Consider the following 23760-nt stretch of genomic DNA (forward strand, 5'->3'; position numbering starts at 1 on the left):
AGCAGTGCTGGGGACAGACCCTCCAGGTGGCTGCAAGGTTAACCCCAAGTGGGTGCTAGGTGTTTTGTGACACCATACATTGGCTGTTTTTCTGGCTATTGAATTGTTGTTACACAGTCACAGTCAGAGATTGTATGCAGTCGTATACTACTATCCAGACTCCTGATGCAGGCCTAGTGGCTGAAACATGGCCCTTTTGAGTGTAGTTTTATTGACAAAGATTTGTAGCACCTGAGAATGTTTTTTTTTTAATGTGTCATCTTTGATGTAGGTGTTGTGCTTGTTAACACCTGTGGAGGCTTGTTCTTCATTTTAAAGAACTTTTCTGCACAGTAATTGCAGGGGATGTTGTGGACCTGCTCCGCAACTCCCCACCACCACCACCCAAGTCACCATGGAGCCTTTGCACTTATCCCACACCCATTTTTGCAGTTAAAGCAATTAAACCTCACTTTAGTAAACAGACCATTTTGTATGTGTAGTTTACTCAAGTGGTTGAAAGTCAGAGAACTACTACTACTATAAATCATTTCTATAGCGCTGAGAAAAAGATAAGCCAGTCGGTCTTTATTTGAGTCGTTTACTACAATGCTGTAAACAGCCCTTTAAACTCCTGGGTCAAAACCAATGTTGCTTGAAGGAGGTATGGGGGCTGTTTAGAAAGGTTTCAAAGCAGGGGAGGGAGCAAATACAAGCGAGATGAAAAAAAAATACAACATACAAAATGGAAAAGACCACTTCAGCCAAAAAAAAGGTGGTCCTTAATTTAAAAAAAAAAATCTCTGGTGTGCCAACTGTGGGAGGAGAGAACATAAACCAAACAAAAACCAACTCTGCTCGCTTTGAATCCTGTAAAGCAGACTTGTTTCCTCCTTTTTCTCTGGGTCTCCGGTAAGCAAAGTGTTAAAAGTGACTATTTTCGCCCCGCCCTGTTGTGGGCGGGGTAAATCTCTTGCGCCCCGCCTACAGTTTCGTTTAGAGAAGTAACTTGGAAGGGATCAAGACATCAAGTATTCAAGTCGCACAGATCGTGTGGGTCGTGGAGGTGTCTGGCAGCAGGATTTGCAGGTATGTGGTACATGATCCTTTCTTTTTCTCCTGTTGCTTCCATGCCAGATTTCTCAGCACCCTGTAGAGGAGAGCGTTAAAGAGGGGTGAGGGGAGACGTGGAGACGCTGATCCTTCACCCTGTGCTGGGGATGCTGTTGTGCGAGTCTGGCTGGAAAGCTGTAGATCTTGCTCCAGCGCAGTGAGAAGCTGGACACAAAGCTGGGAAGTGCCACGTTCAGTTTATGTCGGGGAAAGTTCAGTTTCTAGTTCAAATGGTTCGTGTAAATTTTCATACAGGCTTGATCTTTGCTCGTCAGTGTGGTGCTGCTAGTTGAAAAGGTGGTGGTTTTTTTTTTTTTTTTAATTAAATGTAAGGAATGCATTGCGCTTATGTTCAGCACTGAACCTGCCAAAATGGGTGTTTCAGAATAAGTGAGTGCTGGGACCGATAGGAAGGGATAGGATAGGAGTGGCTTTGCAAGTTTCGTGGGACTTTAAACCCTAAAGTATTGTTTAATCGATTCAATAAAAACAGTCAAAGTCTTCTTGTTATGTTTCTGCTAGTAACATCAGTCAAGAAATAAACTTTGAGGTTCCAGGATTAAAGGAATGAACGAGCTTGCTGGTTTAGTATGGGAGTGTGGTTTAGTATGTAAAGAGGTAACATGGCGTGTAATATAATACTTCACATTTTCACTAGTTAGGGATGCCGATACCTACGTACGTAACCTCATTACTTAGGCCTGACTCCTGACTTGAAGAATCCAGATCAGGAAAGATTACATTTTTTTATCTTCCGCTCCCTCCACCCTCCAAATATCTGTTTTTATAAAACCTGTTTATTTGTGTTCAGGGCTGTTGCAAGAGTATCGGGTTCCCTAAGTGAACCTTTACGCTTAAGTCCTTCCCCACAGGTACAGTGCACTACACACGCAGGTTTGATTTAGTTTTGAAAATTTGATTAGAATAAATATTCTTAAATTTATACTAGCAAATGTATTGTACATGAAAATGGAAAATATGTTAATTGGATAGTTGAAAACAGACAGAACTAAAGATCTTCAAAGTAGTCTTTGATGCCCAGCAGAGCAATTTACTGACTACTCAGCAAAACACTCGGGACCTTTGTAGCAAACTTTCCATACGAATAAAAACGAACCCCTGGGACTAGCACTGCAACCCAGGCTACCAGTGAATAAGTAGTGGTGTAGATGTACAGACCTAAAACACCAATTTTATTTATTGGGATTTATTAACCACCTTTATAAAGAGATTCACTCAAGGAAGTGTACAGTTTCACATAAAACTTACAATTTTGTTAACAGCATAACAATAGGAGACATGACCAATAAGGTAAACTTGAGAACAGCAAATTAAAACCTAATAATGGGACTAACATGAAACAGTATTAAAAATATGCACATTTAACAGCACTGAAATTCAAATAACAGAGAAAATATAATCTCAGCATAATACAAATGAAACATCTAATAAGTGTGCATTGGAACATTCAAATAACTTAGCTATGATACTAATGATTTTTTACAATATAGCTCTCCATGTAGCTGAGTAGCCAAGTGCAGATGTATGGCTGAGGACAAGATGGGTAGTATAGAGTTGATTGAGATAAATGGGTGGCTAAACTCAAGGCAAGTTCTTTGTACAGTTAAACAAGGTATAAGGAACTGGTCTAAGTTACAGTGCGTGTAGCAAGCTAGGCTAATATCCCACCTACCGGAGAAACTGAACACGCTTGTCTGCTGCAGAAATTAGATGCCAGCAGACTCTCTCAGCAGTTCCACACCTAGAACATGGACAGACCCTCACCAAATTAGAAATAAACTTGAACTGGAAACGCTGAGAAGCAGACTCCTACAGTGCAACACTAGAGGGATAAAGAGATACATTTCCTCTCAATGATATGAGATGCCTAGACCTGTTGTATCACTTGCAGACACCCTGCCTGGCAACCATGTGCCAGCCCGGCCCAGCAGAGGTGCCAGCCTGCCAAAAGGGTCTGCCCTGCCCTGCAGCAACACGTGTTCTGTTGGTCATATGCTTCTGCCATAGATTCACATGTGTGGTACTCAAAGAAATGAATTTGTTCTCCGTGGCCTCCCTAAAATCCGCATCCCTGTAAGCCACTAAAATATTATCCATATAGGCCAACATAGGATCGACCAAAGCATCAGACTGCCTTATGTCTACCATCCTCACAAAGGCCATCATCCAGTTAAGCATGGTTTGAGGAGCCGCCTTATCTCTATCCTGTGCTGCATCTTTCCTTTTACTGCCTTTCACTTTCTTCCATTTTCTAACACCTGAAAAATATCGGTGCTTTTAGCCCTTCTTAATTTTCTTTCTTGAACGCTTAGGTACCGTTTCCCTTAAGCTGAATTAGGAAGTGAGTGCTGGTGGGCCCCTGTTCGGGTCCCCGCCTGCTTGTCCCCCTCCTGTGGAGCAAAGTTCCTCCTTGGAGGAAGAGGTACATGAACTAGAGCTGCCAGAGCTCGATGAGCTTCTGCTTTTCCTTTTTTGTGAACGGCGCTTCCATTCTCCCCCCCCCCCATATGCTTGTGCAGTGTTGCCAGCTGCTGCCACTTACGCAGTATACTCACCCATATGGGGAGCAGTCATGTTTGCCTGTGTCCCCACTGCGTTGCTCAGTCCGTATGGGTTAGGAGTGTCAGCACCACTTCTCCACTTTTGTATAATGTTCCATCAGCCGCAGAGGCACCAATGTGGTGAGCGGATGAACCTGGGGTACTCAGGGGATGTTGTGGTAGAGGTTTGGTTAAGGAAAAGGAGGAGAATAAGAAAAACTAGGAAAATTAAAAGTATGTGTTATAGTCTCATGCAGGTGGATACGATCCTTGCTGCCAGGGAGCCCCTTGCAGTTGCTCGGGAGTACTGCATGAGGTATTGCCCTTCTGGACGTCTCTCGTCACGATACGAGAGTGAACATTCTGCCTGGTATAACAAACTTCAAACAGCCCAGAACACTGCAGCCAGACTCATTTTCGGGAAACCAAAATACAAAAGTGCGAAACCACTACGAGAGAAGCTACATTGGCTCCCACTTAAGGAACGCATCACTTTCAAAGTATGCACACTAGTCCACAAAATCATTAATGGTGAAGCCCCAGCCTACATGTCCGACTTAATAGACCTACCACCCAGAAATGCCAAAAGATCGTCCAGAACTTTCCTTAACCTCCACTTCCCAATTTGCAAAGGCATAAAATACAAAGTGATGCACGCATCAACCTTTTCCTATATGAGCACGCAAATCTGGAACAAACTACCACGTAACCTAAGAACAACCTATGAACTAACCAACTTCCGCAAACTACTAAAGACTCATCTCTTTGAAAAGATCTATCAAAAGGATCAAAGCACATGAAGTCCACACACACTGTTGGCAACGCATCAACACATTCTCCTAGCACACCTATCCCCATAATTCTAACACAACACATTCTCCTAGTATACCTATCCCCATAATTCTTACACACCCAACCTTTTTTTCTCATCACTATTGTTCTTTCCCCCTGATCGATACCTGGACATTGTTTTAACTCAACTCCTCATAATGTAACCATAATCATATAATAATTTATTGTACTACCATCATTACAATGTATTGTAAGCCACACTGAGCCCGCAAATAGGTGGGAAAATGTGGGATACAAAAGCAATAAATAAACCTCATCCATTTGCGGGCTCCTGTCATACCATAGTGTTGCCATGATTGTTCCCATTCTGAAGACCTGTGCTGGCAAAATCACAACTCATCTGCCATGGATCCCCTGTCATTGGCTTTTCTCCACATTGGTCTCCTTCATGATGTTCCGGGTCTGAGTGCAGCTCTGGGGGGGGGGGGGGGGGGGTTTGGCGCTGTTGTGGATTTCCCGGTTTTCTGATTCTTTTCATTTGCCATACTTGCAGTGTCTTTCCTTTTCCTCAACTTGGCTGCGGTCTTGGGGTTTGGTTTCTTCTTCTCCTGTGGAGGAAGCTGTACCTGGCTACTGCCGTCACCAACTGGTTGTTTACTCTGTACCATCACTGATGCCGCCGTCTGCCGTTGAGATTCGACTGCACCACCATGATACTATACTATAATATATTAGAGGCTTGTATCCCACAAAATCTCTTAAGAAAAGGTACAAGGCAGGAAAAGACCCAAGCATAACAGTTGTAACAAAGAAAAAAAACCATAGCTTCTGTATAACTATATAAATAAACCTTCTAAATTCACAGAACATACTTTGCAAAAAGATAAGTGTTCCGATATTTTTTTTCAACACAACATATATAAGAAAAATAAGAATGAATATCCTGTGGAAATTCTAATGGCATGGAAACTAAAGACTGGCCATACACTGTTCTGTGTTGTACACCTTTCAAAGATGGTAGCTGCAAAAATAAGATGATCTACACTTTGACCCTTAAAAGAAGTACCTGACAAAGAAAAAGATACAAGAAAATCTCCCAGAGCATCACCTAACAATGTTTTAAAAACTAAACGTCAAAGTTTAAAGCAATTTGCGCTTCTATAGGGAACCAATGGAAACCAACAAATAACAGGGGTCACATGATCAAATCTACTTTTCCTACAGATCAGCCTGGCAGCTGTGTCCTGAATCAGCCTTAGCTGCTTCGTTAATTTCTGTGAAATACCTAGATGCAGTGAATTGCAGTAGTCTTAGAGAAAACACAATAATATCCTATGATCCTGCACACCTTTCAACATTTGTCTCTCTTAGGCCTGAAATGGTCGCCAAGGTTTCGCAATGACTGAACATGTGTACTTCTTAATTGTCTTTTCTCTGGTCTAGCTTCATCTCTATCTTTAGTTCCATTGTAATTATTTTCTGCTATGACAACTCCCATTATCGTGAATCTCTTCCCCATAATTGAGGACTAATATTGTATTTTTTCCTGATAGGAAATAGTTTTTATGTTTTGTATTTTTCTTCATACAGTGCTATTTCAGATGTTATGCTTTGTGTAATATGTAGTATTTTGAAAGTGCATAAATAAAAAGTAAAAAAACAAAAAATATAACAGCCTAAACTAATACTCTGAGATATGGAAGAAAAAATAAAGATCAAATTAAGTGTAACTGCTTCAATTTGAACATAACTACAGCATAAATCTGAGGTTCTGTCATGAATGATGAGTCTAGAAGCAGCCCCCAAATCCTGGATTTCCTATCCACTCAGACGTACGTAACACATCCAACAGGGTAATCTGATCTGGTATAGAACCCTGATTTAATAGCAACCAGTAGTAGTGGTTATGTTTCACTCCTCTCCAAGATTCCCATTAGTTGAGATATCAGGATTAATGCACCGGCTGAGTGGTAACTGTGGAGCTGGCCATGTCTATCTGGCTGGTATTGACTGCAGGGCTCTTCTAAATGCAGAGCTGAGTGGCAGTTTTCCAATCCTAATATGGCCGCCACTACATGAGCACAGATGTCATCCGCAAAATGCATTTAGTATACAGTGCTGTGCACATTGCCAGTCTGAATATGGCTGCCTGTTCTACCCTGGCCCTGCCACCTTACCATTAGTAACTGGAAAGTACATTTGATTTTTTTTTTTTAATTGCATTGGTCCAAGTTAATTTTTATTAATGCTTTGTTGTTGTCGGCTCATTTTCCGTGTGTCATCTGCATTTCTCCCCCTACATCTGTCCTGATATAGATCTTTCCCTTTCATCTCATTTTCTCTTCTTTGCCTCTACTTATAGCCAGGGATGTGCAGGCAGAAAGTTGTTTTGTTTTTGTGTTCTGTAGCAGTCTGTGCACATTCTCCTCAGAGCTGTAGACCCATTTGTCCAGTTCTCCCCGTCAGTGCTTTGTTACCCTCACCAGTCTCTCTTTCCTCTTGTTGTCATCATCTTCCCCTCCCCCAGCCACCTACAACAACCACTTTTTGGTCCTGAACTTCCTCTTGCTCTCCTTCCAGCCATTTTCTTGTTCTCCCATCCCCCTCTCAGATTCTATCACAATCGCCTTACCTCTCTCGCCTCACCATGTGTTCACATCTTTTGTCCTGAAACACCCGTCTATTGTCTTAGTCCTCCATTCTTCCTCTTATTCCGTACCCTAATGTCATTCCCTCCCTTCCAGAAGTTCTCGGATGTTCCTCTTCTCGCCTATTGACCGGCTTTCCAGTTCCCGATCTTACCCCTTTCCCTCCCTCCTTCATCAGCTCCTTTCCACCACCCTCCTCTTCCCCATTTTCTCATTCCCTGTTATTGCCCCCACTCACTTGCTGATCTCTCTCTCTCTCACTGATAAAACATCAGATCCTTCATGCTGTTCCCACTCCCCACAAAGCAGTCTTTGAGTCTTGCCCTTTCCCTAACAGAATACCAATGTTCATTCCCCTAATTTATATCCACAGCCCTTCATAGTTATTCAGTACTCACAATACCCCCACCCCACCTAGATTCAAAACTACTATCATTAAACATTATACTGCTTCAGGGTGCATGTTGGCTAGGGTAATTTTCTATAGGCTGCAATGGCGCAATTGCCATGATAGAATACTAGCGTAAGTCCGCAGTTTGCTAACTTCAGGTGCAAGCGCCTACGGTAGCTCAAAGGTTGGTGCAAATGTTTGTGCCTAATTGTAGGCATAGGTATTCTATGATCCACGCAAGTAAGTGGTAGGCATGCCTTTGACCTATCCATGCCGCTCCCCCTTACGATATCGTGCAACTTACAGAATTCTAACTAAGGCAGTTTCATGCGTAACTGCTAAATAGTGCCAATTAACAGTGATAGCCAATAATTGATGTTAACCAATTATTGGCCATAACTAATTGGTTAACGCCAGTTAGCAAGTATTAAGTTACACGTATAACTGGCACTATTCAATAACTTGTGTGTTTAATTTTGCACGCTAAGCATAAAATTGGGCTTGCAAACTTATAGAATTAGGGGGTAAGTGCTTTATAGAAACAGGGCAACTGAGTGAAGCTAATTGACAGATGGACAATAAGGAAGTGTAGTTAGGGTTCCCTCCTTCTGCTCCTCCCCCTCCCCAGCTCAGATCAGTGCAGGCAGAAGAGCCACTGGAGGCAGGTGGCCATTCTGCTGGTTGGAGGAGGAGGGTACGGCACATTTTTGGCCCCAGAATCTATGACCATGAGTGGTGCGGGGGGCTGCAGTAGCGATGGCTCTGGGCTCTGTTGACCCTTGACCCTATTAGGTAGTAGGAAGAAGCCAGTAGCTCTTTCAGTCCCACATAGTCTCTGTAAGGAGGGAGAGGGAGTCTGGATGCAGCACCTGCACTGGGTGGCTTTTTTTTTTTTTTTCATTTTGGACTCATGTGGATCCTTTCTAATGTTGGGAAGTGGGGTGTGCCTAATGGTTAAGCCTGCCTGTGGGAAGATATACTTCCTATAAAATTCACTGTGGTGCTAGTTTTCATCACATGACAGAAGGGAAAGGTCCTTGATGGGTTCACTGGTCTGGCATTAAACCCTGGGTTGAATGGCCACCACCTTTTCTAAAAGATATTATTGACCCAGATTCATACATCTTCAGAGGCAGAGTGACTGGGTGAGGGGCCTTCAGTTAAACAATATTTTCCAGGTAGGCAGGAAATGAGAGCTGTCTTATCAGTGTGTGCTTCATGAGGTATGTTGATTCATTTTTAGCAATGAGGCTTGTAATTGCTAAATTGGAACACAGAAAATGTATTTTAAACTTCGAAGATGTTAAATATAACAGAAACCTGATGCTGGTTTTTTCTCATGACATCCATCAGTCAGGGTTTGCTGAGGGGAAGGCGCAAAATGCTTTGTTTTTTTATTTTAAACCAATTTGTGACATACATATTTCTTGAGACACACCTAGCCAGTCAGGTTTTCAGGATATCCACAATGAATATGTATGAGATAAATTTGCATGCACTACCTCCATTCTATGCAAATTTATCTCATGCATATTCATTGTGGATATCCTGAAAACCTGACTGGCTAGGTGTGTCCCTAGGACTGGGTTCAGAACCACTGATATAGAGGAAAATTTGAGCATGACGTTGGCGTTAACAGTGCCAAAGGGCTTTTCTCAGGGTGTATAGTGGTAGAACAATGACCTGAAGAGTGAAAAATCTAGAATGAGTTGCCGTTTCCTTTTTGCCTAGAGCAAAGTGTTGGTCTTATTTGCACAGTATTAAGAAAGCTTACTTTTATGAAGGAAGTTACCATTAGACACAAAGTGACTGGTTGCTATGAGAGTCCTGCTTACTTTTAATTACTTTTGACTCACTTGAAAACAAGTGTAATTGCAGTGGCTGTGTATCATCCTGGTTATGAATTTATAAAATAAGTGTGGCTGGTCCACTTTAAGACGAAGGACCCAGATCAGTAGAATTGCACATTTACTTACAGTTCCATTTCATTCCATTATAATATATTATTTGCCAGCGAGCTCAATGTTATGCAGTGGGGTTTTTTTTTGTTACATTTGTACCCCACGCTTTCCCACTCATGGCAGGCTCAATGCGGTAGGCAATGGAGGGTTAAGTGAATTGCCCAGAGTCACAAGGAGCTGCCTGTGCCTGAAGTGGGAATCGAACGCAGTTCCTCAGTTCCCCAGGACCAAAGTCCACCACCCTAACCACTAGGCCACTCCTCCACAATGTGCGTTGAAGATAGAGAGTTGCACGGGGACAGAAATCCAACCCGTCCCCGTCCGTCCCCATGGGGAATCTTACACGTCCCCACAAGAATTTAACCTGTCCTCACCCACAAGAATTTAATGGTACATTAAAAAAAATTCCTGTCCGCTCTCTGTCTCTGGGTTTGAGCCGCAGCACTGCAGGCAAGGAAGTAACAGAAGTTGGTGCGCACATATAAGACTTCTCTGATTCACTGGCACTATGTGCTAAGAGATCACCACATGCACACGCCAGTAGGTCAGGTGACATCTGATGCTCATGCCTATGTCAGAGCTGAGGTCTACGCATCAGCCCGGAAGCAGAGAGGATTAATAGTAATAGTAAATGACAGCAGATAAAAACCGGATGTGTCCATCCAGTCTGCCCAATAGTCACAGTCGTTATCAATTCATGATTAAATCAACAATGAATGTGATATTATATACTTGATTATGGTCTTTCTGTGGTGTTTCTGGGACATAGACCATAGAAGTCCGCCTGGCCCTATCCTTATGTTCGAACTGCTGGAGTTGCCCTCGAAGCCCACTCCAGCCTATTCATCTTCTCATTTGCGGGACACAGACCGTAAAAATCTGTCCAGCACTGTCCTCATGTTCCAGCCACTAAAGTTGCTGTCTAAACCCTTTCCAGCCCATCCAAAACCAGATTGCCATATATGAGACACAGACCATACAGGTCTCCCGGTATCGGCCCTAGTTCATCACAGCCAGAATCACCATGTAAGTGTCACGTGACACATCCAAACACATGCAGCCATTTAAGTTTAGGTTTTTTTATAACTTCATTTTCTAAATAGAGATCCTCTGTGTTCATCCCATGCCTTTTGAATTTCGTCACCATTTGTAGCTCTACCACCTCCTTAATGGAGGCTTTCCACATCTGTGCTGTTAAAGCAAGGAGGAGGAGACAGCACTCAAAGAACTTGGTACTCGGTAGGTGAGAGGCTGGCGTGAGTGCAGCATACACTTCCATGGGAAACCCACAGGAACTGCTTCCGTCCCCATAGGAATCCCGCGAACCCCGTTTCCTTGCAAGTCTTTAGTTGAGGGTGATGGTGTGTGCTCTTTTAGTAAATGGCCCCTTAGTACTTCCAGACTGCTGGGGCTGTGGATATGGTTCTATAACATTTAAAGGGCTGCTCTTCTTTAAATGAAACAAACTATACCCAGCTGTCACAGTTACCATGTTTGAATAAAAAGGGTTTATTTGAAAAAAAGCAACTAAAATTTCATCCAGTTGACCATATTTATGTAATCTTGGGAGTAATGCGTTTGGTTACTGTGGTTTAAAAGGTACTTGGGTCCATCACCTAATTATGCAAAATAGTAAAGTTACTGGCAGCTTTAAGCCTGCACCTCTGAAAAGACTGACTTCAGTGTATGTTTGTTAAATGTCAAATGACTCACGCAGCTTTGTGAGTAAATAAGCAGATGTGGGGTTTGTACATATCTGGTGTGTGTTGCTGTTCCAGGGTTATAAACAAGGAAGCCCTAGTGAGAAGAGATGTACGTTTATAGTAAATACCTTTTTTTTTTTTTTTTTTTTTTGTCAAGCAAAAGAGTAATATCAGTGATCACTGTCAAACAAGCAGCAAAGATAACACAGTCCAGCAATTCCATGTACATAATTGTTATGGGTATTTTCCCACTCAGTATCCCTACTGCCTTCACTACTTTTCAAAAGCAGACCAGATTAACCACTGTGAAGTTCCTAATTACTCACGATCCACCAGTGCGACAAACTAGTATGTAAATCTCCAAATCATTCAGGGGTCTTTTTACTAAGCTGTGTTAAAAGAGGGCCTGCGCTAGCTAGCATCAGTGTGTGTGTGTGTGTTTTTTTTTTTTTTTTTTTAAATGCACGCTGAGTCCCCTTTTCCCGCAGCGGGTAAAAGGCTGGCCATTTTGGGGGAAAAGAAATGGCCATGCGATAAGTGAACCATTTACTGCGTGCCATTTTGGTGGGGGAGCATTTTGAGGTGATGGTAAGGGCTCCTGAGCTAACCCGGTGGTAACGGTTACCACTGGGTAAGCACCGGCACTACAAAAATAGAAAATATTTTTGTAGTGCTGGAAATGGCACTTGGTGGGGGAGGGGACTACTGCCGGATTCCTGCAGCAGTTCCAGATTGGCGTGGCCTGTTGCTACACGCCAACCCTTTAGTAACTCCAAGCTTCGCTCCTTTTCTCTCGCGGCACCTTATGCCTGGAATAGACTCCCTGGACCTATATGTCTAGCTCCATCTCTACCTGTTTTTAAATCTATGCTGAAAACCCACCTTTTCACTGCTGCTTTTTAGCTCCTAGCCACTACTCAGTTGCCCTCCCCTTGTCCCTTCCTTTCTTCTCACCCATTACTTCCCTCACCCGTAACTGTCTTGTCTGTCTGTATTTGATTGTAAGCTCTTTTGAGCAGGAACTGTCTTTGTATCAGGTGTTCAGCGCTGCATGCATCTGGTAGCACTATACAAATGCTAATAATAATAATATTAATAGTAAAAGAGCCCTTCAATAATGCTGAGCGGACTCCATCAACGGAAAATCTCTCGATTCTCAAGAGGTCATGCATCCGGTTGCGCTACGGTGAGAGGGTCGGAGGTAAGGGCTGGATCCATTGTAGCAGAATACAGTGTTTGACTAATAGACAAGATTTGTGCAAAAATAGTGTTGAAACCTAGACTCCCTCTGTGATTTATCATCCATTACATCCAGTAAGCTCCGCAGTGGAGTTGCATCCCAATGACAATTGTGCATTTGATTCAGGTGTGACCAGAAAGTTTGCTAAAAATGAGAAATCGCAGGACAGCCCCAGAAACAGTGGGCCTGATAGTCAGCCAGTGGTAGGCAGTGTGTTTGCTGTCCGCTGCCGGCGTTAAACCTGGGTATTCACTGCTGGGCTGTTTTTAGGCACCTCGGCATTGAATATCCGCAGGTTATCTCCTGCTGAATATTCTCACTTAGGTGCTTAAATACTATTTAACCAGCCAGGAGCCATTCCTAGCTGGTTACATAGTTTTCAGTATTGGGGGGGGGGGGGGGGGGGAAGGTGTCTATAAGAGGCTTCCGATATCCTACACTTGAGACAACTTGCATCTCTTAGGAACCCCATACAGGGTTAATGTACATATAGAAAAGAAGAAATTTCTAGTGTATTTCCTGAAACTTAGTACATTCCACCAAAAGACGGTCCCTTCTTATGCTCTCCTTAAATGTTGAGATGTATGTTAAAACAAAAAACAACAACATCAAAAAAAAATCCTTGCTCAGCGGTGTGGCCTGGGCAGGTTCTACCCACAGTCCATCAATAACTTCTCCTGGAACGATAACACCATTCCAAAGGTGCATAGCAGAAAACTGGATATTCATAACGGTGAGGCGCTGATAAGGACTGAAGCACTCAGCAGATTCTCAAGGCTGCCCTGGGCTGGAAGCCAACTGTGAAAGGGACAGAGCAGGAGGAAAACATCTGTCCATCCTCTGTTAAAACAACAGTACTGGTTTGGTGGTTCAGAATGCCATCTTGTTTATTTACCTGTGTTGCTTCCTCTTCATCTTTCTTTAGTCTAATTTTTATGAGGTCCCCTTAAATGTAAGTGATTGCTCCTGTGAATGGTCACAGCCCTCTCAAAGAATCTTGCTTGAGCCTTCCACATCTTCATGTGTTGTATCTCTGGGGTTCAGTGATCTTCAGCACTGCCGAGCCCCACTCTAGTTAAGATTCCTAACAATGGGAGTGAATAAAAGTTTATTTATGAAACCTAAACATCCCTCGACTGCATGTAACAACAAACCATTGAATGATACAAGCAAATTAGTCTAGTAAAAAAGCTATTACTGTTTCCCCATAAAAGAATTTTACAGGACTCCAAGAGGCAAACGTTGTGTAAAATGAGGCTGCATTATCCAGAGGTCTGTCTCCCTGGCAAAGTCACTGGTTGTTAATACTGCATCATCCTGTAATGTTGTTACATTACACTTTTCTTTTATTCCGCAGCTACCTTTAAAGTTCTATGCGGATTACAAAATGATAAAGATTGAATGCAATATATGCCAGAATTACAATTACATTAAATCCAAGCGAATAACCTAAGACAAATACTTATTAAACAACCAAGTTTTCAAACATTTACGAAACACCAAATGAGCAGTAATAACTTGTATAGATGCTGGCAATGAATTCCATATCATAGCAGTACTTTTAGACTGAGCAGGGTAGCCTGTGATGGAGTCCCCCTGGGCTGCATTCCATTGGGGGGGTGGTGGTGAGGAAGATAAAATTCAAAGCCAAAGAACTTCCAGACAGCAAATCTTGTAATGAGAGAATGTGTTTGGCCTTCAACCAAGGTTCAAAGTCTAAAGACTGGGAAAGGGAAGAACATTGGAGGAGCAGGGCCAGTAAAGTGTTCCTGAGCCAGCTCATAAACAAGCTTTTTAAAAGGAGGTTTGTTCCTCCTTAATCTGTGACAGTGGACTCTTAAGATGGTAAGAAATTGGGAATCTAGGCCTGCATTCACTGTGAGTAGGGAGTATTGTGCTGTGTGCAGCTTCAAAAACTCATAGGCATGGTGCCTCCTTAAATGAAACTAGAGACTGGAGAAACCTTTACCCTTGTGAAATTGGCAGTGACTTTATTTACCTCAGTCATTCATGGACACCAGCTACATCCTCACTGGTACTGGCTACAGTTTGTTTTGTCTGACTGGCTTTATTCATTTTATGATTTTTTTTTTTTTTTTACTAATAAAATATCATAAATCTCTTGAGTTCGGGGTACCACAGGGATCACCAATATCGCCGATACTGTTCAATATCATGATGGCCACTCAACAAAAAACTGGAACAAATGGGGTTCAACCCGTGATGTCAAAGTCTTTCATACCTTTTCCACAACAGCATCACAAATATACTGGACACATTTTTTTAAAAGGCCTGGGCCTCATGTAAGAATGGGCAACAACCTTCAAACTCAAAACAGAGACAAAACTAAATTCCTGTTCCTATCCAGCTCACACAACCCTACATCTTACCAAAGCTTCACAATCAACCAACAAACATACCAAATCGAATTGCAACTAAAAATACTAAGAATCATCCTCGACAAACATCTAACACTGGATAATCAAATATCAGCAGTTATATCAAAGTATTTCAGAACATTATGGAAACTGAGAAGGATAAGAAACTGCTTCCCTAAATGCGTATTCAGGATACTAGTCCAATCAACGATATTATCGCAACTAGATTACTGTAATGCAGCATACGTAGGGTGCAAGGAAAACACACTAAAATCTCTACAAAGAGTCTAAAACACGGCAGCAAGACTGATCTTCAAGAAATCAAATATAAGAGAGCCACCCCATTACCAGAAAAACTACATTGGCTACCAATCAACGCAAGACTACTTTTCAAAGCGAGCACCTAATCTTCAAAAATACTATTTGGAATGGCACCTGAATACATGACGGACATGATCGAGTTATCCCTAAGAAACGCAAGCCCAGAAACCAGGAACTACCTATTACTACATCTACCCAATTGCAGGTTTTAGCTACCTGGGTTCCAAATGGTGGAACTCGATACCAAAAACCATAAGAAGCGTCACAAACCTCCTCCAATTCAGGAAAGAAATGAAAACCTATCTGTTCAAAAAATGTTACAGCTAACTACAAAACTACCAATTACCTTCCTTCCCCACTAAATCTATCTCTCCACAAACTCTATTAAATAATTATACAAACTACAGATGTCCACTTCACACTGCAAAACACAAATGTAACTCCACGCCACTTAAATGATATAATAGTGAGATACAAGAACGCATTAAAAAATAACAAGGTCTTTTACTAAGGTGCGCTCACATTTTTGGCATCTCTAATGTTTAGCGCTAAAAACGTGAGCGCGCCTTAGTAAAAGATGCCCTAAATAAATAATGTTGCCAGGAAGAATCATCTGTCAGGCAATAAAAATAATTGATAATAGGAAAATACAAAATAGAAAAAGAAATTTCAAGTCCTTAAAAAAAAAAAAAAAAAGGGGGGGGGATGAGGGCAAGAGATTAGGTAAATGAATACTTAGCAAATACATAAGAAAAAAAAGACACAGTTGCCACAAATGTAATAAGCCATACTGATAAAGCTCAATATTAACCCCCAATTAAATGGAACATTCCCTTGATTCCAAGAATTTTTTCAACTGCTTGGGATCCACAAAAGAAAAAAATATTTTCTTGTAAGCAGGTAACAGCTGGAAATGTATTGAAGAAAGCCACACCCAGACTGAGCACACATTGTCCTGTATTGGGAAAAGCTCTGTGCTTTAGCTGGGTGGTTCTGGAGAAATTCAGAAACTCCTTCTCTCATTTATAAAATGGGGAATCCTATTTGACAGCAGTTGAAAAGATATTGGCGCTCAGTTTCTGTCAGGTTTCAAACTAACTTAAACCAAGAGGGTGATCTCTCTACAGGTCAGCCAGATTTAGGTGCTTGGATGATGTGCGCCAATCGCAAATTCTGTATCAGAAATTAGGCGTGTAATTTACCATTATAGTAGTGTAAGTCCACAGTTACGCACCTAAGGGGTCCTTTTACAAAGGCACTCTGGTGTTTTTAGCACACCCTAAATGCTAGAGACACCCATAGAAATCTATTCTATGGAAAGCGTTTGTTCACGCTTTCCAAAAATAGTAGGACTAGGGGGCATGCGATGAAATTACAGTGTAGTACATTTAAAACAAATAGGAGAAAAATTTTCTTCACCCAATGCGTAATTAAACTGTGGAATTCGTTGCCGGAGAACGTGGTGAAGGCGGTTAGCTTGGCAGAGTTTAAAAAGGGGTTGGACGGTTTCCTAAAGGACAAGTCCATAGACCGCTACTAAATGGCCTTGGGAAAAATCCACAATTTCGGGAATAACATGTATAGAATGTTTGTACGTTTGGGAAGCTACCAGGTGCCCTTGACCTGGATTGGCCGCTGTCGGGGAAAGGATGCTGGGCTTGATGGGCCTTTGGGCTTTTCCCAGTATGGCATTACTTATGTACTTATATGGGCATCTTTAATGTTTAGTGTGTGCTTATTTTTAGTGCATGCTAAAAACGCTATCACGCCTTTGTAAAAGGACCACTAAAAGCATGAGCGCTTACCCTAGCTCAATGGCTGATGTAAATTCTCGTGAGTAACTGCTGTCATTTAGGTGCATAACTGATAGTATTCTGTGACACACCAAGTCCTTGGGACACACTTAAATTAGGCACGGAGTGGGTGTATTCTATAAGCATGTGCATAAATGTTAGACATGCCCATTCCACGCCCATGGCCATGCCTCATTTTCAACTATGCAACTTAGACTAGACTTTACGCACAGCAACACCAACCATGCATGCCGCCTTGTTGCACACTAGCCATGGGTTGCCGACTCTTGGGTAAGGTAATGGAGCCTGCAGGCTGACACTGTCCTAAAGTCTCCTAGCCATTCGCCTTGCTGCTGACGCAGGAGTGGTGTGGTGGTATGACAGAGTGTTCTGTCTAGGTAGAATTGCAAAAACCTTGCTTTGTCTCCAATATTCCTGTTGGTAAATATTTAGCTTTAAAAAAAAAAAAATCTTGCATAATCAGTTCAGTTGGCCTGTTAGTCCTGTTGTCTTGCCACATCTGGAAGAGCTCCAATAATGGGTTTTGTTCACATTTTGACTGTTAGTAACCCTTTTTGCCTTTCATGTGCTTTGATCCCATATTCTGTTTTTATTTGTCACAGCGTTCTACAAAATGTACATCATCCATGTCAGTGTCAGTAGTGATTATCTTCTTCATGGAGAGGCAAAGCAGCAAAATGTGGCCGTGCCACATGAACTTTATCTTACCACAACATCACTTTGTATTTGTTTACACCGGAGTCTCCAAACGCCTCTCCGGTACTATGTAAGCCACATTGAGCCTACAAATAGGTGGGATACAAATGTAACAACAAAATAAATAAAATGACAATAGCCAGTGCAGCCAAATGGTATTTTGGATGCAGAAAAGGGGGAAAAGAAATTTTCTGAGATTGTAGGCAGCCGACTAGGGATGGTTTGTTGTTCCCCAGCCCCAACCAAAAAGGTCTTCCACTACCCCTGTCTGAATCCGTTTTTCAAATTACAAAGACCAGAGGGACACTCAATGAAGTTATTACATGGAAATACTTTTAAAACAAATAGGAGGAAATATATTTTCATTCAATAGTTAAGCTCTAGAACTTGTTACTGGAGGATGTGGTAACAGTGATTTGCATATCTGGGTTTAAAAAAAGGTTTGGACAAGTTCCTGAAGGAAATGTCCATAATCTGTTATTGATATGGACATGGGAGAAGCCAGTGCTTGCCCTGGGATCGGTAGCATGGAATGTTGCTAGTAATTGGGTTTCTGCCAGGTAGTTGTGACCTGGACTTGCCATTGCTGGAAGCAGGATACTGGGCTAGATAGACCATTGGCCTTACCCAGTATGGCTGCTATTATGCTCTTATGCCTTAGAAGATGATAGACCCTACAACATTTCTTAGGGGTCATGACCCCAAGTTTTAACTACCTAGTTACTGTCTGGCTACAAAGTCAGATTTTCGCTATATTGGCTAGGAACTAGAAAGACCGCTGAAACCAGTACATTCCTCTTCCCTTCATGCCACCTCCCCAGGTCATCTGACCTGTGATCAAAAAGGGTAGAACCGTGGACATGCTGGCCATTTAGCTTTATTTCTAGTTACATGACCAGGAACACCTTCCCTGCTCCCTCAGTCCCCCTCCACATGTGATTTTTGCTTAGGTCTTTCTCAGGATGATGTCTTCTCTAGCAAATGAGTTTGCTGCCTCCTTGCTTTTGAGTTTATAAACTTTAGTACAGAAGGTCAAGAGGAAGCAACAGAGCTAAAAAAAAAAAAAAGCAGCAGTGTGTGTTAGTTTTGAAGGATTTTCCTGGTACTGTGCTTAAATATTGTGGCAGTCAGCAAATAAATCTAGTACAGAGCAAGAGAGCTGGAGTGGGGTCGATCAGGAGGTGAATTAGAGACAGGAAGCATGGAGCCCAGGACTGAGGTCTCCTGCTTATGGTGTTTGGGATGACTGTTTGTTTGTTTTTTTTAATCTAATGTTCCCTTTGTCATAGCACAAGCAGCGCTCAGTCGCCATCTCATTTTGCTAGCTTAAAAAGGTCAAAATGTAAAAGTTGTCAAAATGTTGGAATGGACCTCCTTGCCTACCCTGAGGATGTGCATTTGGTTTCTGGTTTCAGAATTAATGTGCATAAGCTGAGTTCTGTGCATAGTTAACACTTTTGAGCATGTTAATCAAAATTTGCATGCTCATTTCTGAAACGAATGGGAAAACTCCAAAACTGTGTCTATGGATTCAATCTCAGTTTGCCACCCACCTTTCCTTTTTGCCAGTTCATTCAAGCATTCTCAAATTCTCACACCCACTCTTCTGGTTAAATGGTTCCTGCATTTCCTTCCAGTCTTCTAACATGATGACTCCTTAATTACTGCCACCGTATACATCATAAGAGTGTTGCCAGATATTGACCAGTTTCTTTCCTGGAGTCATTTCTCTGCTGCCTCCTAAAGGAGTGGTCCCGTAAACCTCCACCAGCTGGATCTTCTTGGACAGGGTGGTGGATGCTTGGAATGTTCTCCCTATGGAGGTGTAGGGACAAACACAGTGGTCCTTTTACAAAGGCGTGCTGAAAAGTGGCTTGTGGTGATGTAGGCGCAGGTTTTGAGCATGCAGAATCATTTTTCAGCGCACCTGTAAAAAAAAAGGTCTGTTCCCTCCTCCTCCCCCCCCCCCCCCACAAAAAATGGACATTTGGGTTTCTGACCTTACCACCAGTCATAGACCTAGCGATTGGGCGGTAAGGACTTGCGTGGGTCCCCTACGCGCGTCCGAAAAGAGAAATTATTTTTCAGATGCGCATAGCGGACACACGCCAAAAATGAAATTACCGCAAGAGCCACGCGGTAGTCGGGCAGTAAGTGTCCATTTCGGCACGTGTTGGGTGCGCGTAGGCGCCTACATGGGTTAGTAAAAGGGGCCCACAATGATGGAGTTCAGAAGTGTGTGGGACAAGCACAGAGGATCTCTATATAGCAAGAGGATGGATTCAAAGTATAGAGATCTGCACTCAAAACAAATGAGTGCCTACTTATAATAAATGCAGACTTATTTTGGTTGTACCACAGAAAGGTGGTATATAAAATCTATGACCTTTTATCCTTTATAAATGGGACTAGCCGTTAAGCCTGTAACAACGGGTGACTTTCTTTTTTGTTTTCCTATGGCCTCCCCCCGTCCACCAACCTTCCTCTCCCCCCCCTCCCATCCGCTCCATCCACCCGTGTCCATCAACTGTTCTCTCCCCTACCCTCCATCCTCGGGCTCCCCTCCATGTCCACCCATGTCCTAAGTGTACCGCGATTGTGACCTCCTCTGCCCTGCCATCCCCTCCGCCGCCATTTCATCCCCCCTGTGTCGCACCCCCCTCTTTCCGCTGTCGTCATGTCCTTCAGCTGCTTTCGTTACTTCCCGTGATTCCTCGTCGTGTTGTCAGTTCTCCTTCACTGCGTCCGTTTCCCTCAGTTCCGCCCCCTCCTTCCCTCCCTGCTCCTTCCTCCGATTTCCACGCCCATGTCCAAGCCCTCCTCCCTATTGGGCTGTACTGCGGGTGGAGGCGGGGCTTGGACTTCTGTACTCTCAACGTTTGGTCTCTATTGCACATTTGCAGGTGAGTTGGTCACTTGTCATTTATATGTTTGATAACCTGGATGGAGCAGTTACTACCCTAACCACCTTACTGGATAGACTAGAGGGGCTATGCTAATCCTTATGGTTACTATGTGCAGTGTCCCCCCCCCCCCCCCCCCCCATGTCTTTACTGGTAAGTAGAGGATGCACTCTTAAGAGGTGCTGCAGTGACTTGATACAACATCACTGATGGGCCAATCTGAATGGGGTGTGAGAAGCACTGCTCCTGGTCCTCAGGGTTCAAGGGACAGTTCCTTGAGAAATCAACTCTTCGTACCAGTTTCTTGTTCTATTGAAAACTACCAATGCAAGCCCCTTGTTCAATGAGTTAACAAACTACCCTGAATCCAGGAACACTCTTTATTAGGAAATGTCTTGAGACCTCTTTGGGGTAGTGGGTCAGCATAAATGTCCTTTAGAATATGAATATCCCTATCCTCCTAAAGTCATCCTTTCTACCTTGTTTAGAATCCTATTTTTTTACTCTCCCTTTGTCTCTTGGTATGTGACAAGAACTTGCTCTGGTTATCATCCAGGCATTAAAACATAAGGAAGTCTTGCATCAGCTAGTCCTCTTCTAGAGGTGTGCAAAGAAATTTTTTTCAGTTTGTTTTATTTTTTGGCTACTTTTTATTTTACTTTGGACACAGGCTCATTTTAGAAGAGTGACGCTTATAAAATTTGATCAATGTCCATAAAGCAGTTTTACACATTAAACTGGAGGTTGTATTCATATGCAGTGGATTTAATGCACGGTCTCTTCATGGTATAACATTTTCAAATTGGAAACCAAATGCACATCCCTAATCTCCTGTTGTCAAAATGACATATTGCATGAAACTTGGAGCTGCCCGATACACTATGTCAGATCTTAGTTCACAGAAGCACCTTGACTCCACTTGGAGAAAATCCATAAGGGGTGAGCTTTGTTTTCTTTAGAAACACTCTTCGCACTAGTTTTGGACCAGAGACAAAAATCTACTATGACCTTCCTTCAGACAAAAACCTTTCTATGATCCCACAGTTGTAACATAGTAGATGATGGCAGAAAAAGACCTGCACGGTCCATCCAGTCTGCCCAACAAGACAACTCATGTGTGCTACTTTTTGTGTATACCCTACTTTGATTTGTACCTATGCTCTTCAGGGCACAGACCGTATAAGTCTGCCCAGCACTATCCCCGCCTCCCAACCTCCAGTCCCGCCTCCCACCACTGGCTCTGGCACAGACCGTATAAGTCTGCCCCGTACTATCCCCGCTTCCCACTACCGGCTCTGCTATCCAATCTCGGTTAAGCTCCTGAGGATCCATTCCTTCTGAACAGGATTCCTTTATGTTTATCCCACGCATGTTTGAATTCCGTTACCGTTTTCATCTCCACCACCTCCCGCGGGAGGGCATTCCAAGCATCCACCACTCTCTCCGTGAAGAAATACTTCCTGACATTTTTCTTGAGTCTGCCCCCCTTCAATCTCATTTCATGTCCTCTCGTTCTACCGTCTTCGTATCTCCGGAAAAGGTTCGTTTGCGGATTAATACCTTTCAAATATTTGAACGTCTGTATCGTATCACCCCTGTTTCTCCTTTCCTCCAGGGTATACATGTACAGGTCAGCAAGTCTCTCCTCATACGTCTTGTTACGCAAATCCCATACCATTCTCGTAGCTTTTCTTTGCACCGCTTCGATTTCTTTTTACATCCTTAGCAAGATACGGCCTCCAAAACTGAACACAATACTCCAGATGGGGCCTCACCAACGATTTATACAGGGGCATCAACACTCCCTTTCTTCTGCTGGTCACACCTCTCTCTATACAGCCCAACAACCTTCTAGATACAGCCACTGCCTTGTCACACTGTTTCGTCGCCTTCAAATCCTCAGATACTATCACCCCAAGATCCCTCTCCCCGTCCGTACCTATCAGACTCTCGCCACCTAACATACGTCTCCCGTGGATTTCTGTTCCCTAAGTGCATCACTTTGCATTTCTTGACATTGAATTTTAATTGCCAGACCTTAGACCTTTGTTCTAGCTTCTTCAGATCCTTTTTCATGTTTTCCACTCCCTCCGGGGTGTCCACTCTGTTACAGATCTTAGTATCATCCGCAAATAGGCAAACGTTACCTTCTAACCCTTCGGCAAGGTCACTCACAAATATATTGAACAGAATCGGCCCCAGCACCGATCCTTGAGGCACTCCATTACTCACCTTACCCTCCTCCGAGCTAACTCCATTCACCACCACCCTCTGGCGTCTGTCCGTAACAAATGGTTCCTCCACCTGCATCGCACGGGGAGATAAGGGAATGACAGCATCTCTCTTCAAATTCCAGTACTCTCTCATCTTGGCACATGCCTCTTGTGCCCACTAGATTACATGGTTTCATTTTGATTTTCAGCAATTTGCATGGAGGAGGAATTTATTTATTTATTTATTACATTTGTATCCCACATTTTCCCACCTATTTGCAGGCTCAATGTGGCTTAGGAAATGCAAATACTATTTGCCAACAAATCATGTTGTCCTCAGAGATGGAATACACCAGGAAAGGACCATTTATGGTCCTCTCACAAACTTTATTTTATGATTATGAAAATCAGATTGGACGTGGAGTACCTGTTCCGAGCTGTTCTGTCTTCTCAAGGTCCTTAACTGTACAACAACGCTCTAGGAGCTGGGATCTTCCCAGTGTCTAGTACAAGGGGCTGTACCAGTTCTTTTCCCTGAGGGAGTAATAGTGTCATATGCTGGTTGGAAGGATGGATCCCAGAGGGAAGGAGCAACTTGTTAAAATGACGTAAGGAAGGACTGGTCATTTGATATATATATATATATACATATTTTGCTTTTGGAAGGGGGGTAGGGGTGGAATTTTATCTTCTGTTGCATTTCTCATGCTGTTATGTGGACAGGTGGGCTGAGCGGAGTACAGAGTGTCTCATCCCTCATTGCTCCAGTTGATCATGAATAACCGAGCTGCATGTTCACTTTTGTTGCTTGTCTTTTATGGTTAAATGATGAAGAGTATTAGTTTTGGCTTTATCTCCGGGGCACAGTATGGTTATGAAAGAGATACCCGAAGTTGCAAAATTCATTATGTAACTGGATGCTTTTTTTGAATGCACACATTTTGGGCTGCGACATAAGTTCAGATCTCCAGGCTCCCAACTAAGAAAAATAAAAAAAAAATTAGACAGGGCCTCCCTTGCCCATAGTGAAAGATGGCATAGGGCTTT

General features: G+C 42.8%; 1 protein-coding gene across 1 annotated transcript in view; it reads left to right on the forward strand.

The window, feature by feature from the left end:
* Positions 1 to 971: 971 nt before the first annotated feature.
* The window catches only part of CD82 (CD82 molecule), an 82504-nt gene continuing 59715 nt past the window's right edge, over positions 972 to 23760 (forward strand). The window contains exon 1 of the mRNA XM_030200821.1: positions 972 to 1068. The gene's annotated coding sequence lies outside the window, so the exon portion shown is untranslated. The remainder of the gene's footprint in view (positions 1069 to 23760) is intronic.

Source organism: Microcaecilia unicolor, chromosome 4 (genome assembly GCF_901765095.1).
Source record: "Microcaecilia unicolor chromosome 4, aMicUni1.1, whole genome shotgun sequence".
NCBI classification, from domain to species: domain Eukaryota; kingdom Metazoa; phylum Chordata; class Amphibia; order Gymnophiona; family Siphonopidae; genus Microcaecilia; species Microcaecilia unicolor.